We start from the raw sequence: 18,259 nt of genomic DNA on the forward strand, positions 1-18,259 counted from the left end.
GCTCCGCTATACAGTTGAATCTCTAAGCTCTGTTTGAAAACTAGGATATTTGAAGCATAAACATTGGTAGCTTACAGGTACACTGGTAGGCGTACAGGTACACTAATAGCTTACAGGTACAGTGGTGGGCTTACAAGTAAAACGGAAACGCAGGGCTGTTCCTTAACTGCTGAAGGAATAAACATATAAGTAGGAGATGGGCTGATTCCCTACTGTTCATGTTTGCTCACTGGGAACATTTGGTTCACTTGGCTTGGCTCGGCTCATTATTTCAGCTGGGAAAGTCACTATATGAATTAATAGCAGATTTCCTAGCTGAAAATAAATGTTTACCAGTTTAGGGGGCTGGGGATTTTGGCAAAGATCTGACTTTTTGTCTGACTGGCTCTTTTTTTTTTTGGCTTGCACATCCCTGAGGTGTGTAATTAAAGTAAGGGAATTTGCACATAGTGCTTTAGGGATTTAATGAATAGAAAACACAGGCTATTTCAGCAATTTGGTGCCTAATGTCAGAGTGTACATTTCCTGTGTGAGGTGTCACAACAATAGGACTCCGTGACAATAAAGGTGCCTGCAATCCCATGCAAAGAAAAAGAAAAGTGGCAGCATTTGTTCCTAAATTCCAATACAAAATACATTAAAAAAAAGAGAACAATTTACATTTTAAAACAGATGGACTTTGAACTTGAACATACCTTCAAAATTAATGGCTATTAAATCAACCCCACTTTGCTGAATATTAAAATTCCCTTCAGGACAAAGATCTTGGCTGCTGATATCAGGTTACATTACAAAATAGAACACACAGTATCAAATGGTTTTAATCATAACTGTTTTTGCCTTGTTGAAATATTTGAACAGCTCAACATCTGGAAAAGTATTTTTAAAGCTCAGGAACCTTGAGGGGACAGGTAGAAAACCCAGATTAACATTTATTGAGCACCTGTTATATGCCAGATACTTTTACATGATATAACATTTAATATTTTACAAAAATAACCGTGCAAAAAACTGACATTTTTCTTGGGGAAAAAATATGCTCAAAGAAATTAGGTAACTTGCCCAAGATCCCATAATCAGTGGCAGCAGTATGTGAGAAAGGACCCTGCCCAGTGAAAGTAAGCACTCAGGTCAAACAATTACCATTACTGTTGGACTCCAAAACCCAAGCTCTTCCAACATAGCTTGCTATTATTTTATATATATATATCTCTTACATAAAATTTATTCTAAAGAATAAAAATTTTGTTTCTCCCTCATCCCCAGTTCCTGATCATTTTTGTTTTGGTTTGGTTTGTATTTTTGTGAATAAAGGTTGCGGAAAATCTTTAAAATTTCTTGTTCCATCCTCTGCATAACAGTGTAAAGTGAAATGAGCTTGTGTATCCTGTGTCACAAGGGAGGACATCTCAATCTGAGGGTAAACTGTACTCTCAATGCAGGACCAGGGCGGCCACGACAAGGATGGAGTCTCCAACAGATCATGGAGTGAGGGCCCGCTGTGGTCACAGCCAGAGGCCCGGCTGTGGCACCCGCCTCACCACAGGGCTCCGCTCTCACCGCGTGAGGCCTCATTTCTAACATCTGTAAAAAAAAAAACTTTTTTGAATGGGTTAGATGGTCTGAAAAGCCCATTTAAAAAAAAAGAATCTGAACTACCAAGTGGCCCTTGGCTGAGATAAGAGAGCAGGGGGGCAGGTGAGGTAATCCATAAACATGGGAATTCACCAAAGATAAGCTTCAGGTAACTACCTTTCTTGTGGCCACTACAGAAGGACATCTGTCACGTTTTTATAGCCATGGTCTTTCATGAAATGATGATCAGGTTTCTACTACATCTTCTACAATGACAGTATTTGATATCATCCATAAACTAAATGCTAAGGTACAACATTGTCTTTAAAAGGCTTTTCTTCCTGCCTGTTCCTCTACTGACTTTTCACTTTATTTTAGGCTCTCAGTGGCCTTCCTCTGAGTCTCCAAAAACCAGTGAAGAGTCATTGACAGACCACACCTCTGGCATGGGGCACCAGCCTAATTCTTGTTAAAAAAGAAAAATGTACATGTGAGGTGTATGTGCATGTATGTGAGAGAGAGACCTCCCACAATCCTCAAACCATACAGTTCAAGAGACTGGAAACTCAGACCTGTCACCCCATACCAGTCATATTCCTGCTCGATGAGAGACCCACACTCTACCCTCTCCTCCCTCTCATCAATAAGACAGATGCTGGCAGCTCTCCAGCAATAACTATCCCAACAGAGGAGCCTCCTCCCCAGGAGAAAACCATCCCCATCAAAATTTTTAAAAATGTGAACATCAAAAGTTTGAGGTTTTTGGCCCTGGCCGGTTGGCTCAGTGGTAGAGCGTCGGCCTGGCGTGCGGGGGACCCGGGTTTGATTCCGTGCCAGGGCACACAGGAGAAGCGCCCATTTGCTTCTCCACCCCCCCCCCCCTTCCTCTCTGTCTCTCTCTTCCCCTTCCGCAGCCAAGGCTCCATTGGAGCAAAGATGGCCCAGGCGCTGGGGATGGCTCCTTGGCCTCTGCCCCAGGCGCTAGAGTGGCTCTGGTCGCAACAGAGCGACACCCCGGAGGGGCAGAGCATCGCCCCCTGGTGGGCAGAGCCTTGCCGTTGCCCCTGGTGGGCGTGCCGGGTGGATCCCGGTCGGGCGCATGCGGGAGTCTGTCTGACTGTCTCTCCCCGTTTCTAGCTGCAGAAAAATACACACACACAAAAAAAAGTTTGAGGTTTTTGAAGCACGTATATTTTTACTCCACTGGGACTTACGATCTATTGATCCTACCACCTTGCCATTGTCCTCATCTTTTCCCTCTGTGGCCCCACCTTCCTCCTCCTTATCCTACTTAAATTCCATGACCCATCATAATTATTCTTGTCTTGCAAGCACCCTCATCCTCTCCGCTCCTCTCTCACTGCATTGTACTGAAAAATTCTCAGGCCTGATTAAATGCAACTTACTATTTCATGCCAGCATCCCTGCAACAACAAAGTGTGCTAGCTAGAAACACACACCATGCTGGCTGATCTCGTTTGAAATTCCCGATCATTGCCACCTGCTGTGGACCACTGATGTTGCCCAGCTCTCATTTGGTGTCCTTGTCCCTTCCTTCTCCCGTCCTCTTCAACACCTCCTTCACCTCTTCTCCTCTCTCCTCAGTCCTCCACAATCAGTTCACTCATCATCATTCAGTTGCTTCCTATTTCATCAAGAAAACAGAAACATTCGGGAAGGTCTTCCATGTGTTCCACCACCACGTGTCCCCAGCTACCAGCATCAGAGCCTTTTCTCCTGTGACTTTGGGTGGATTATTTGGGCTCTCAGCCAAGGCCAGTTCCCACTTTTGTGCTAGAAACCACAAGGATATTTCTTTAGCAATTCTTTCCCTCTCCTGCATCATTGATCTCCGCCCATTTTCTTTAACCAGTGCTATAACATATAAACATGCTCTTGTTTCTTTCATTAAAAATACAATCTTTTGACACCACCTCTCTGTCTTACCACTCCACTTTCTCTTCACCTCTTGACAACAGAAATCCCCAAAGAACGAGTTTATATTCACTGGTAATTTCTCTTTCCTCCCATTCTCTCTTGAAGCCAACCTGATCACCGTCTTACCCTGCATACATCAAAATTGCTCCTGTTATGTTACCAAGGACCTCCCTTGGGCAAATCCATCACTCAATTCTCAGTCTTTGTCTCACTCATAAACGTTTTATATAGCTGATCACTTTGTCTCCACTGAAACACTTTAACTTGCCTTCCAGGACACCATGCTCTACTGAGTCTCTCCCCACTTCTTGGGTTACTTGTCAGCCTCTTCTCTTGGTGCCTCTTCATCTCCCTGACCCTAACAGTTGGAGAGCCGCAGGGCTTAGGGTTTGATCTTGTCTTTTTCCTACTACATTCAACTCATGATGTCTCATCAGTTACATGACTTTATTTTTTTACTTTTATTTTTTTATTAAGTCTCTAGGTTTCAGAAAGCTTTTTTTAAATTAATTAATTTATTAATTCATTATTAGAGAGGAGAAACAGAGAGGGAGAGAGAGGAGAGAGAGACAGAGAGAGAGAAGGGGGAGGAGCTGGAAGCATCAACTCCCATATGTGCCTTGACCAGGCAAGCCCAGGGCTTCAAACCGGCGATCTCAGCATTTCCAGGTAGACGCCCCATCCACTGTGCCACCACAGGTCAGGCAGTTACATGACTTTAAATACCATCTCTACACTCTGTCTGGATTCACATATATCTCCATATTGAATGGCTCTTATGCTGGGCCCCTACTATCCTACTATGGAAACTAAGATCTAGCTTCCTTTTTTTTTTTTTTTTTTTTTTTTGAGTGAGTGAGTGAGAGAGAGAAAGAAAGGCAGGGAAAAAAGAGAGAGGGGAAGGAAAGAGAGTGAGAAACATCAACTTATAGTTGTTTCACTTTAGTTGTTCACTGATTACTTCTTGTTTATGCCTTCATCAGGGGGTTCAAGCCGATCCAGTGACCCTTTTTTTGCTCAAGCCAGCGACCTTGGGGTCAAGGAAGCAACCTTGGGATTATGTCAATGATTCTGTGCTCAAGTTGGCAAGGCTGTGTTCAAGCCAATGAGCCCATGCTCAAGCTGGCAGCCTTGGGGTTTCAAACCTGAGAGCTCAGTGTTCTAAGTCAACACTCTATCCACTGTGCCACCACCAGGCAGGCTAGTTTTCATCTTGTTCCCCTGTTATGTTAAGTGGGTTTCTCTCTTACTTCCCTGTCTAATATCACAATCCCTTAAGGCTTGATTTCTTATTGGTTCCCATCAAGGGAACCTGAACCTGGTACCTGCTAACAGAACCTTCCTAATATTGCCTACTTGCTTAGGTTTCTGAATATCATCTAAGGAGGAGGAGAAAGAAGAGAAGAAAAAAGGGACGAGAAGAAGGAAGAAGAAAGGGAGGAAGAGGAGGACTCACGGCTAGGTACACAGCCCCAGTGATATTGAGTGTTGGGGGTGGTCATCCGTCACCCTTGGGAAGCGGCAGTAGGTTCCTTCCTGAGCAACCACTGGCAAAGTCATTAGTTTGGCGAGTTTGCTGTGAGTAAGCTTGAACCTTAGTATTGCAAATCAGAAACTTCAAATTTTTAGAGAAAGTAAATAAACTTTTCTAGGGACTGCCTAACCTATTTCATAAGTCTGATATATCAAATCAGGGTACCGGTTTATTAATTTGCATTAAGAAATACCAGTCATAGGAACTACGTGAGCAACATATTCTCTCCCTACCAACAAATATATATTTTGAAAATCTATATCATGTTCAAAGCCAGTATATTAACTTATAGTAAGAAATAGCTGCCTTGATGAACCAAATTCTTGAAGTTCATACTATCTGTGCATTCCCTCTTTCTTTTCAGACTTACACAGGGAACAAAATCATGACCAGATGTTAGAAAAATAGCAGCTAATTACATTGCGGCCAGAGTGATTCTTTTTTTTCAAAGCACACGTTGGACCAGGTCACCCCTCTAAAACTAGACACTGTTTGTAGAAGACAAAATACTCAACCTACTGGCTCTACATGGTCTGCCCACTTCAGTCTCTGCCTTCAGTATCAGAATAGGTTAAGAACATGGGTTCTGTAACCATGCTTCCAGGGTTCAAATCCCATTCCTCTAATTCTGAGCTCAGGTGATTGTGCCATCATTTCCACTTCAGTAAAATGGGAAGAAAGACAGTGTTTATCTCAGAGGATTGTGATGAAATGTTGGAGAGTAAACCACTTTCAACAGTGCCTGGCACTTACTAAGTATTCAATAAATATTATCTATTATCTAAAACCACTCTGGGTCCAGCTGCCCCACCTCCTGCCATTCTTCAAGTCTGCAGCCAGCCTGGTGCCCTGCACAAACACTGGCCCCATTTGAAGTCTTCTCCTTAGATGTATCTCCTTCTGCTGTTCAACTCCAACACAGCCTTCACCTGTCCCATCTACAGTCACTTCCTCAGACAAGTCTTCCCGGGGACCAGAACCCTCAGTCTACCGTTTTCTTCCTCATTGGCTTGTGCCTCCTTCCAGATGATACCTGGGCCAGGACAGTGCTCTGGCTTGAGGGGTAATCTCCATACTTGGTATTGGATCCCAAAGCCTGACAGACACTGTAGCTCTCCATGCCAATTTGTTTGAAAAAATATTTAGTCAGTCTTTCAGGGGCAAAGCTAGGACCAGCACCACTAACTATTGCCACAGGGACTTTTAAAAAAGTAATTTATTTGTTGATTTTTGAGAGAGCAGAGGCGGGAGAGAGAGACAGAAACATCAATCTGTTCCTGTTTGTGCCCTGGCTGGGGATTGAACCCACAACTTTCACATATTGGAACAATGCTCTAACCAACAGAGTTATACACAGCCAGGGCACCACAGGGACTCTTTTAACTACCTCTGGGGGCTGGCCAACCCCCTTCTGAATCACACATTTTTCCTTTGCACATGGTAATACATTTGGTCAGGTTTCATAGGGCCCTCCTCCGGTCCAAGAAAACCGTGTGTATCAATGCTCTATTTCAGTTCACATTGTTTTTAAAGTTTTGCTCTCAGTGGGCATCTTATTTCTAACTTCTGGCAGGGGTGGGGGACATGAGGGCTGTCTCTTTAAATTTCTTTATTACTGTCAACATACCTGGACCAGGAGTCCATGTACCAGTGGAGATACCCTGGTGTTTTGTATCACAGTGGTGTTCTTACATGAACACACCACTTTCCACACGGACCTCCCAAAGCCTGAGCTGGGTCTGCCCCACCCCAATGGACCTCTTCCAGTCTACTCACCTTCCTGGCAGGGTCCTAAAATAGAGCCCAGCAGATATTCTTTAAAGGGAAATCAACCCCAAGTGTGTTTTTCAATAAATGAAGAATACAGCACTGCTCTGGGAATTAATTATTCTGTCTTAAATGGAAATATTAAAACTGATTCAAGGACTAGAGTAATAAACACAGAAGTTACCATCACCACCACATACTTGCAATATACAATGTGACAGATGCAAATCCCCAAGTTAGTACCAGGCAAAAGTGACTACAGTTGTCAAGTTTCATTCCAGTTCTTACAAAGCCTCTATCAGAAAGACTCAATTCTATGTTAGCAAAAATAATTGGTCTACAACCCATTCTGAAAGCCTCGGAATGTGAAAAGCATTGCTCTGGGTTTTCGTACTGTTTCCATGATGTTGAGATCTGGTTTAGGCCAGAGATGTGTGTGCAAATGTTATAAGAAAAGGACCCGTCCAATCCAATGCAGAATGTCGCAGAAGGTAAGAACACAAAACTCAGGTTGAAGAAAGCCTCTCCCTGGGGTATTTCTCGTCCTTTATTTTTACCCCAGATCCAAGACTTGTGGTTAATTCAGATAAGCACTTGACCTTTGTGGGTGCTTATCCAAAGTCAACCTTCCCGTGTCTGAGGGTCACCTGTAACTCATTAATCTCAGTCCATTATTGTTTTGCAGGGATGTCTGTTCCATTTAAGATATAAAACTCCTATACAGATAACATGGTAGGTTAATGCACTCACCTTTCATTCCCTGATTGCTGGGTTCACACCAAACTCAATTCTGTTATGAGTAAGGATTACGTTTTGATATGTTCCCATCCCCAGGAGCCATTTGTCTGTAGGTCTTCACATCCTAAAAGGATGTTGCAGGCATCAGCATACTCTTTGGGGCCCTATACAGGAGATCCCAGGGAATAGAATGGCCCAGAGGTTACTGGGTCAGGACTGGAGAGGAAAGAACTATTTAGGGAATCTTGCTGAGTGCATGCTTCTGGGGTGCTATCAGTCTTTTGCCACTCTCAACTCTTAAGATGAAAACAAGGCCATTATCACTTTGCAAAAAATAATAAATTGCTTTATATAGACTCTAGTACGTTGTGCTGGCCTTCCTCTCCGACAGCACGAAACGTGCTAGCAGGCAGTCAGGAAAAAGGCACAAACTCTTTGCAGGTTTTTTAATTTTTTTTTAAAACATCATCCTTTTCAAGCATTCTCTTGTTTATGATTTACCTTCATTCCTTCTTCCATTAGAAAATGCAAATGTATGCTCATCACCTCTAGCAAAACCCGAGATGCAAATCTAGAAGAAAATGACAGCCAGTTCAACTACCCTCTAAGACAGAGAAGACGGCTCTGGGGTCGGCCAGCCCAGGATAGAATCCTGTGCCTGTCGCTTACAGCGTTTGATTGACCTCTCCCAGCCTCAGTTGATAGCTACAAAATGGAAATAATTAGAGCGCCCACCACAGAGACTTATTGTAGGAATCAAAGAGGATAATGATACGTAAAACGCTTAGAATGGTGTCTTGGCGTAAGTAAAGGGCTCAATAAGTGTTAGCTGTTATTGGTACTTAATTGCTCTGATGCATGTTATAGGAAATAATATATATATAATATATATTATTTATATATATATAAATTTGTGGTTTCCTCTCTAACCACCTGGCAGGAGACTGAACCCCAAAAGAATGCTTCTGGTTCTTTTTACTTTACAGGACCACACCAGTCTTCCCCTGCACCTCTTCCATGCCCCTTGAATTCCTCCAAGTTAAAGTACAAGGGAGTGGTCGAAGAGCGAGGGCGGCACGTCCCAGACTGCCTCACTTAATTAATTTCAGCCGACTCCTGCTGCCGACCACGCTGCCGCCGCCTCAATTACCCTCGGTGCTAACAACGGAAAGCAGCGAACAAAGGCTTTCACTTTAGAGCAAGAAAAGGAAAAAGGTACTGTCGATACATATTTACTCGTCAATGTACATGCTTTCAGGAGCCCTTTGCTGCTTCTTTTCATGTTCTTCGAGCCTAAGAACCATTTAGAGAAGCCCTGCTGTTCTAGCACCCTAAGGACATGTGAGAGGATGCGCGCAGGCCGCTGAGAAACAGAGCTTCTATTTATGTGGAGCGAGGCAGGACTGGTCTTTGACTAACAATAGTGGAATATCTTAATCGCAAGCATTCTGAAGTCATGCCAGGTAGAGAGCTTAGTGTTTGACCGCTCGCATTTCTTTCTTTTTTTAAAAAAAGTACTACATGGGAAAGACACTGGCACGTGCAGGTAGGCTGTTATTTTCAGGATCCACTGTTCTCCTTCCCATTAGGAGGTTACGAAGGAATTGGTCCAAATCCTCACCCCAGGAGTAGTCTAGATTCTAGACTCTAGAATGTCTAGAAAAGAACAGGTGCCAAGGATCGACAACCTTTTGGAAAAGGGGGTTACAGGACTACCCTTGAAACTCGGCATAGTATAGTAAACAGGCTATTTGGAGTCGTGTTTATTGGGGGTTAATCTGTAGGGCTGATGATTTTAAAGGTTGGAGTGCCCCTCCCCCCCCCACCACTCTTCACTTTGTAGTCGAACAACTATGACTCCCAATTCTCATTCCTTATGCTTTTAGGAGCCTTTATTACAGGGTCTAATGCAATGTCTTCAGCAGAGATAGCATGTTAGAATAAAGTCATTAGTAGGGTGGGAAATAAGAGTGTTTATCTGCCTTAAGAGATAACCTGACACAATAGGAGTTCAAAAATCTTCATTGAATGAATTTATGATTTTATGGAAACTACTAAAATGAAAGTCCTGGGAAAGAAGCCACCAACAGAATAACTGATTTCTATTTTTAGGTTTTAAGTTAATTGTTAAAAATATTTAGAATGATTCTGGTTCCCTGATTTAGCAATAAAATGATCTCTGTATAGAATATAAAAATTAGTTATATATTATACTGAGTGAAATAAGTAAATCAGAAAAAAAACTAAGAATTATATGATTCCATACATAGGTGGGACATAAAAATGAGACTCAGGGACATGAACAAGAGTGTGGTGGTTATGGGGGGTGGGGGAGAGAAGGGGCACAAAGAAAACCAGATAGAAGGTGACAGAAGACTATATGACTTCGGGTGAGGGGTATGCAACATAATCAAATGTCAAAATAACCTGGAGATGTTTTCTCTGAACCTATGTACCCTGATTGATCAATGTCACCCCATTAAAATTAATTTAAAAAAAGAAAGAAAATAGAAAAAAAATTAGTTATAGGCAACATTTGGTAGAAACTTCCTATTTCGCAATGTTTCTACAATTCTGTTTTCCCCATCTTCCTATAAGAATAGAACTCCTGCCTGACCTGTGGTGGCGCAGTGGATAAAGCGTTGACCTGGAAATGCTGAGGTCGCCGGTTCGAAACCCTGGGCTTGCCTGGTCAAGGCACATATGGGAGTTGATGCTTCCAGCTCCTCCCCCCTTCTCTCTCTCTCTCTATCTCTCTCCTCTCTCTCTCTCTCTCTTTCTCTCCTCTCTAAAATGAATAAATAAAATAAAATAAAAAAATTTAAAAAAAAAACTTGAGTTAAAAAAAAAAAAAGAATAGAACTCCTAGTTTTATTTGTATATGTGGCTTGCCACATAAATAATCTATTTCTCAATTCCCACTCTCTGCAGCTAGCCGTAGGTAAGTCACTAAGTTCTGGTCAATGGGATGCAAACAGAAGTAATAAATATACACGACTTCCAGGTCATGTACTTAAAGGAGTGTGGCCTTCTCTTCTTTTTTCCTTTCCCACATGCTGGGAGGCAGATATGACGGTTGGTGCTGCAGCAGCCATCTTAAACTGTGAGTTGAAAGCTGTGGGTTGTGGCTGACAGAGCAACAGACGCAGCCTTGCCTCTGACACCATCAAACCTTGCAGACTGCTTGTACTCAAACTTTACATGAGGTAGATACTTCTATCTTGTCCAAACTGGTGTTTGTTTGAAATGCCTTTGTTATTTTAGCCCAATCTGTACCTAAACAAATATTAACACCATGCTGCATCAAGAAAGAAAGCTAAAAGGAAAACTCCTTTCATTTGACACAAGTTGAACAGAATCAATTACTGAGATATTAATTGGTTCCCATATTTTTCAACTTCTAGGATGGTTCCCATATTTTCAGGATGGGTTCATACTGTTGTTGACTAATGAAGAAAATGTTGGTCCTGATTTTTAAAGTCCTGGTAGTAGCCAATGGTATTAGTAGCAAGTGTGAAATCTAATCCACTGCCTGTTGTTGTTGTTGTTGTAATTGTGGTTGTTGTCTTTAATGGCCTGGGAGCTAAGAATGGTTTTTACATTCTTAAATGGTAGGGGGAAAAAATCAAGAGAAGGTTATATGGCACGGGAAGGTTAAATGAGCTTCAAATGTCAGTGTCCATAAATAATGTCATATAGAATAAAGCCACATTCATTCATTAAAATATTGTTGGTAGCTGCTTTCTACCAAAGTTGATGAAAGAAACTGTTTGGCCCACAATACCTAAACTGTTTATTATATGACATTTTCCAGAAGTTTGCAGTGCCTTCCCCATGGTCTGTTTTCTGTTGTTTTAGTGGAAGGTATTGGTTTCCTTCACTTTGAAGTTTCGAGCTACAGGATTGTATTTATGCATTTATGGATCTTTCTCAAATAGCTTAATTTTTTTTTTTAAGCAATATAGGTGGAGAGAGGGACAGATAGGGACAGACAGGCAGCAAGAGAGAGAGAGAGATGAGAAGCATCAATTCTTTGTTGCAGCACCTTAGTTGTTCATTGATTGCTTTCTCATATGTGCCTTCTCTGGGGGGCTCCAGCGGAGTGAGTGACCCCTTGCTCAAGCCAGTGACCTTGGGCTTCAAGCCAGTGACCTTTCAGCTCAAGCCAGTAAACATGTGGTCATGTCTATGATCCCACGCTCAAGCTGCAGACCCTGCGTTCCAGCTTGTGAGCCCACGCTCAAGCCAGCAACCTCACGATTTTAAACCTGAGTCCTTTATGTCCCAGTCCAACACTGTATCCACTGTGCCACTGCCTTGTCAGGCTCAAACAGCTTGATTTTAATCATGAAGAGTATTTGATTAATTGATAAAAACTTAAAAAGTAAGTAGCTAAACTGTATTGTTGGTACTTCTGGGAAGACAATTTTGTAGATTTTAATGGCTGAATCTTCAGTCTCACATTAGCTTTATTTCATGGGGTATTGGTAGAGAGCAAGCCCTGCTGTTAAACACCACTTTTATCATATTTCTTGTACCATCCCCTCAAATACATTGATTGGCACAGTCACTATAGTAGTTCAGTTTCTTAATAATCTAGACCAAACTTTTGCAATAATATTCTAAATAATTTTCTTGCATCCAGTGTCTTGCCTCATCTGTCCCCCATCATAAGAATGAGCTTCCTTAAATAGCTAATTGCGATAGGTAATCATATAGTACATGTCTCATCTAAAAACTTTCAGTGCATCCATTGCTTACAGAATAAAATACAAACTCCTTAGGCAGACATTTGTGCTTCTTTGCAGTATATCCTTACCCTAAATTCTGTCCAGATGAAACCCTTCCCTCTTCTCAATATACCTTTGTAGGGGATGGCCTGTTCTTGGTCCATCTTCTATGCCTCTCTTCATACTGTAATTTCTTGCCTCCAAATCTAACCTTTTTATCCATCCCTGCATATTTAAATGCCATTTATTTTTTAAGACCTAATTCCAATATATTAACTCTCTCATGAAGACTTCTCTGACTCTTCTATCCCAAGCTCAATAAGTATTGTGGATACCTGTGGCTTTTTTTCCCCCCTCCTGGCAACATTCATTCACCATTCTTCTGGAAGGAATCCATTGACTTTACTTTGGGGATTTATGCAGTCTTGATGGGACTGTATAGCTCAAAATGCCCTACACTTCCTGATGAGGAAATGGAGATGTGACATTCCCAAGGCTAATCACAAGTACTCCCTGAGTCTCTCTCCTACCAGCTGTCTGTCTGCAGTTTAATTCTTGAGTGATACAAGCATGGAAAATGGCTGGAGCTCATTCAGGCCCCGAACCACCCATTATTTCTGCTCATAAACCCCTGTGAGCTGCTGTGCTCCAGTCCTTGCCACTGTTGGTCTCTTTGGCCAATCTCGATTTTGCAAAGGACTACACATCCTTCCAGTGAACAAGGTCTTTTGTAAAATCTTCCCAACTGCTGGCTTCTATTGTTGGCAAACTAAGACATTGACCGATAGAAGTGATGATCATTCCTTCTTCCAAGCACTTATAATACTATGCACACATTGCTTAGGGCCTCTAGCATTTGCTATCTTGTATAATAATTATCCATATCATTGTTTTCTTTGTTTTATGCAATGGCAGTTCCTGAATTCTATACAGGAGGAGCAACTGGGACGGAAGCAGAAAAGTGTAAGGGACTTGTCACGAATCCTTATTGACGTATTAACTGTTTTTATTTTTATTGTACTTTTATTTTTTTTAATTATTTATTCATTTTAGAGGAGAGAGAGAGAAGGGAGGAGCAGGAAGCTTCAACTCTCATATGTGCCTTGACCAGGCAAGAGCAGGGTTTTGAACTGGTGACCTCAGAGTTCCAGGTCAAAGCTTTATCCACTGCGCCACCACAGGTCAGGCCTTTTTATTGTACTTTTAAAGTCCATAAAAGAGCACTATTTTCTAAGGTGCCTTTATTTATACTTTAATTTAAATTAACAAAAAATTCATTTACCTTTTCAGAAGTACTTATTTGAAGAAAAATGACATTGACGATTATGAAGGGGTAAAATACCTCCTCCCCTTCCAAGGCTCCTTTTGGCGCAGCTGCTGACCTTAAAGGACTGTGAGCCACTTGTAACCTCTGTGGTCTCTGGCATAGTGCCTTACACACCATCAGTGCCCAATATATTGGTTGAATTAATCATCAATTAGTGGTCACTGTACCATCTTGTATCATTTTTCTTTTGCCTCCTTTCCAATAAGAATTCAAAGTGTGTGTTTTCCCACTTAGAATTTATTTGCCTTAACTATTTTTTAAAAAAATAAATGATCATTAAATGTTCATCAGTATAATGAGTACTGTTTTAAGAGCTGGGAATCCATCAATGATCAGGCAAGATTCCTGCTACAATCGAGCTTGCATTCTACTACAGAGATGTCTATTTCTTCAGAGATGAGATCACTATGCAATCATTTCCTTCCTAACTTACTGTAAGTATAGAGCCCAAAGTGTTCATCTTCCTTTTATGTCACTTTGTGTTCCTGCTTCTTCTTTGTTACCGCCTTCGGCTATAATATAGTTTACTTCTAAAACTCACCTCTCCTTGGTATTATTGTTTTCACTATGCACACTATATTTCTTTTCTGTGTCTTTTGAAGTTTGAACTATCCTTCAAAAATAACAACACATTATTTTTCAAACTTTTGTCCAAAGTTTCTAAAGCTTAGAAATATCAGTCACATATAGCCAATATTTGTGAGTCATTGAGCCCTGAACTCTTAATAATATACAATTAAAAGAAAAAGCGTCCACTGAAGTAGCATTCAATTCTGCTTTTTAAAATCAGAAATCAGACACCTCTAATGTATTACCAGCATGCAATGGAAACTAAAGTCCTAGAAGAAAATTAAGTCAGAAGTTAACATATTTTTTTTCTGTTTCTGACAGACCCAGTTCTTATGTTGGAATGAAAGTATAATGGAAGGATAAGAATCTGATTTTAACAATTATATACTCTTTATTCAGAAAAATGTGCCTAAGTGCTTAGTCATAACATCCTGCCCACAATTCCAGAAGGGCCACTGTTACGTTAAGGCTAGCTGTGGGCTCAAGAATCCCAAGACCCCAGAGTCAAGAGCCCCAGATTTGTGTTTTTCTGAAGTCTTTAAAGTAAATTTCATTTTAAAGTAGCATATTTTTTAATGAATCATAAATTTTACTTCAAAATATAAATGTCACTAAATATGCATACACTTTAAAACAATCAAATTTACAATTTAGTTACTTTTTTTTTCTTTTTGCATAGGACATTATACAATGTAGAAATTATGCCAGACACAGTTTTATCCAAGCAAGCCAAGGCCAGATTGGGAATTGTACAACTTCACAGTAGTAATCCAGGGAAGGTGAAATGTGACATTTGGAAGCAGGGTGCGGTGTTGGTTATAAAACAAAAAAAGAAAGTTCCTACAGAAAAGGAAAATGTGTGCTCTGTGAAAATGGTCCTGGACCCTCGGATTCTGCCTTGGGAATTTGGCGAATGATTCCAGAGAGGCTCCATCAAAGGCTTTGGGGAAGGGGTCATTTGTTGGGTCACACATGCACCCAACACACTCACACAAGCAATCGCCAGCCATGCGGGAGCCACAGCAAACCCCATGCCCACAAGGCAGAGTTGCTCAGGATAGCCACATATCCATGCTGTCAAGCCCTGGGGGTCCTCAGCATGTGGCACAAGGAGATTCTCTAGGGTGAGGCCAAGGAGCAAAGTCTCCCACTCACACAATCAGAGACAGGTATCCTGACCCAGGAATGGATGCCACCCCACCCCCCATGTGTTTGAGCCATGCTGGGAGGTGGCCCCCTTCCTCCACGTGGAGGGCGGGCTGGGGAGGGATCCAGGTATGTTCAGCCCAGTTAGTGTGTTCTGAGTGGGAGAGACAGCCTTTGGCCAGATCGGTGAGTGCCTTGCAGGCATTCAACTCACACACTTGGTTTGCAAATGAGTGTGTGCTGTCATTGTGCCACTAGGAAGATGCTCCAAGCCCTGGGAGCAAGCTGCTCTTGCAGCCCACCCCTGTCACCCATGCATCCTATGCCCCCATTCTGTTCATTCTTTAAATAAAAGCAGTAAGGTTTTAAAGCTTCATGAGAAGGGGAGAGGCTGGGTGGAGCCAGGTGGCCACAAAGGAAGTCCCATACATATCACAATAGGGAGTCAGTAGAAACTATGTGTGGCTCCTCTTCCCATGGGGACCGGGGCTCACAACTCCCACCAAATCCAACTCTTCTAAACAATCATGGTCTGAACAGTGGGTGCGGGGAGGGCCTTTCCCTAAACAATGTTCAGACCACACATCTGGATAGGTGCTAGAATCACCATGGTGCAACTTCCAGGTGCAGACGTCAGCATTACTGAGGTCCCTAAACCTCCCCATGCCCTGGGTCAGAGCTCAAATCAGTGAAGGGTGATTCAGAAGTGGGGATAGACAGCTGGGCCACAGATGGTCCTCAGACCACTTGTTGGGACATACAGAGAGGTCCAGTGGCTTTCCGTGGTCCTCAGTGAAGTGCGGCAGACCAGTCTTCTGTTCCCCCGAGAGTGTGTCCGGAAAACTCCCCTCCTTTTTTGCCAGAAGTAGGTGCTAAGTGGACTGCAAAGGGTCATAGCACTCCCCAGGGACTTCAGTCTTGATCCCAGTGAACAGGAGTGCCACTTAACAGGAAAGTGTGATCAGAGCAATCGCATTCACTCATTTCTGACTCCCAGTTTTAGATGTGTTTACAAGGCGACCTGACTTCTGATAGGCAGCACTGATTTTGTTTAAACCTATTTTTAAAAAGTCATTCAGTCAAAGACAGAAGTGCTAGAAGATTTAAAGGGTCAGAAGTGTCAGTCACATCACGACCAGTTAGAAGTGCTTTGCAGGTCACCCACTTCTTTTGCCATCCAAAGGTTCCATTCTGGTGTGATTCTGGTGACCACATTTTCCAAAGCTAACAACAAGGATGTGGGCTGGCAGTTGGAAAGAGCCAGGTCCTATGACAATTTTCTGACTCAGAGACTAACTTTCAAGGATTTGTCCCAGACACATTCCAGAGAATTTTGTATTAGGATTTGGATTCACAAGGCCGTTTAAGCAGCATGTTTAATGACAGCATTCAACCAGGGATTATATCTAAGCAGGAAGAACTACTTCCAAGCAAGAAATTAGTAAAGAAATGTCATTAACAATAAAAATACATATAAATTAAAACAGTTATACTATTTTACATGTTTTAGGCAGTGAAACGTGTTTTAAAATATTTTATTTATTGATTTTTAGAGAGAGGGGAGAGAGAAAGAGAGAGAGAGAGAGGGAGAGAAAGGGGAGGAGCAGGAAGCATCAACTCCCATATGTGCCTTGACCAGGCAAGCCCAGGGTTTCGAACCGGCAACCTCAGTGTTCCAGGTCGACGCCTTATCCTACTGCGCCACCACAGGTCAGGCGGAAACGTGTTTTTACCATCCAGGTTGAGGCGGTGGCGGCCTCACTGAGCTCTGCATTCCTTTCTGCTATACTATAAAATACAAAAATATAAAATTGCCAAAAATCATGTAATTCTTTATTCCTTTTGATCCAATATATTTAAAATTTTTTATTTGTTGATTTTAGAAAGAGAGAGAAAAGAGAAAGATCAATTTGTTGCTCCCCTTATTTATGCATTCATTGGTTGATTATTATATCATATGTGCTTTAACCCAGAATCTAACCTGCAAATTTGACATAACAGGGGGATGCTCTAACCAACCGAGCTACCCAGCCAGGCAACACAATATTTTCACTTCTAGGAATTTATCCTAAGAAATTACTTCAGTCAAGTCAGTACCAAAGTGCACAGATATATTCATTATATCATATGTATAAAAGCAAAATTATGTTCACCTTTAATGATAAGTCTTAATAAATAGTGACATTGTAATTATGAAGACTGTGTAGAACCACAGAATAATATTTATTAGTTATTTTATCTTGCCGTATTGCTGTATCTTTAATTTTTTTGTAAAAAAAATTGGGATATAAGTAACTACCTAAATAAGTAATAAATTTCCAAGTTACTGTAGCAAAATAGGAAATATCATGAACATCTTATTGCTACATTATAGAACTACACTGCATACAAAAATTAGGGGATCAGGGAATGTGCAGATACTCCAGTACTTTCAGCCTTTTGTATAGTGCATTTTCACCAATGAAATCAAAGTTGGTTTTGCATCTCATTTGCATAATCAAACAATTTTTTTGACTTGTTTGCTTTTCTGTTGTTCTTGTTTAATAAAAAAAATCAAATGCTTCTTTTTTTATCACTTCACATTCATTTTTAAATATCCCCTAATTCTTGTGAGCAGTATATATACACATTTGGAAGGTATTACACATACTCATTTCAGCAAATATTAAGGGAGGGCCTGCTATGCATCTTATAGTCAGTCTATTAGGCAGAGAGGGTGCTAGACTATAGGAGAGGTTATTGGCTAGTCACCAACTTTTGTATTTCTTTTGCTTACAGATAGGTAGTCAGGTGACTGAGAGCTAGCCAATGGAATAGGAAGAGTCACGTGTGCCGCTTGCAGGTCTGACCCATAATGCCCTCCTGCACTCTCTCTTTTTACTCTCCTTCCCTTCTCGCTGGTTGTAATAGAGATAACCATAGCAATTACAAAAA

General features: G+C 41.6%; 1 long non-coding RNA gene across 1 annotated transcript in view; it reads right to left on the reverse strand.

Moving 5' to 3' along the window:
* Window positions 1-912: 912 nt before the first annotated feature.
* Window positions 913-18,259, reverse strand: part of LOC136335057 (uncharacterized) — a 39,827-nt gene continuing 22,480 nt past the window's right edge. The window contains exon 2 of the long non-coding RNA XR_010731257.1: window positions 913-1,584. This is a non-coding gene — a long non-coding RNA (uncharacterized lncRNA). The remainder of the gene's footprint in view (window positions 1,585-18,259) is intronic.

The sequence above is a fragment of the Saccopteryx bilineata genome, chromosome 4, assembly GCF_036850765.1.
Source record: "Saccopteryx bilineata isolate mSacBil1 chromosome 4, mSacBil1_pri_phased_curated, whole genome shotgun sequence".
Taxonomy (NCBI): Eukaryota; Metazoa; Chordata; class Mammalia; order Chiroptera; family Emballonuridae; genus Saccopteryx; species Saccopteryx bilineata.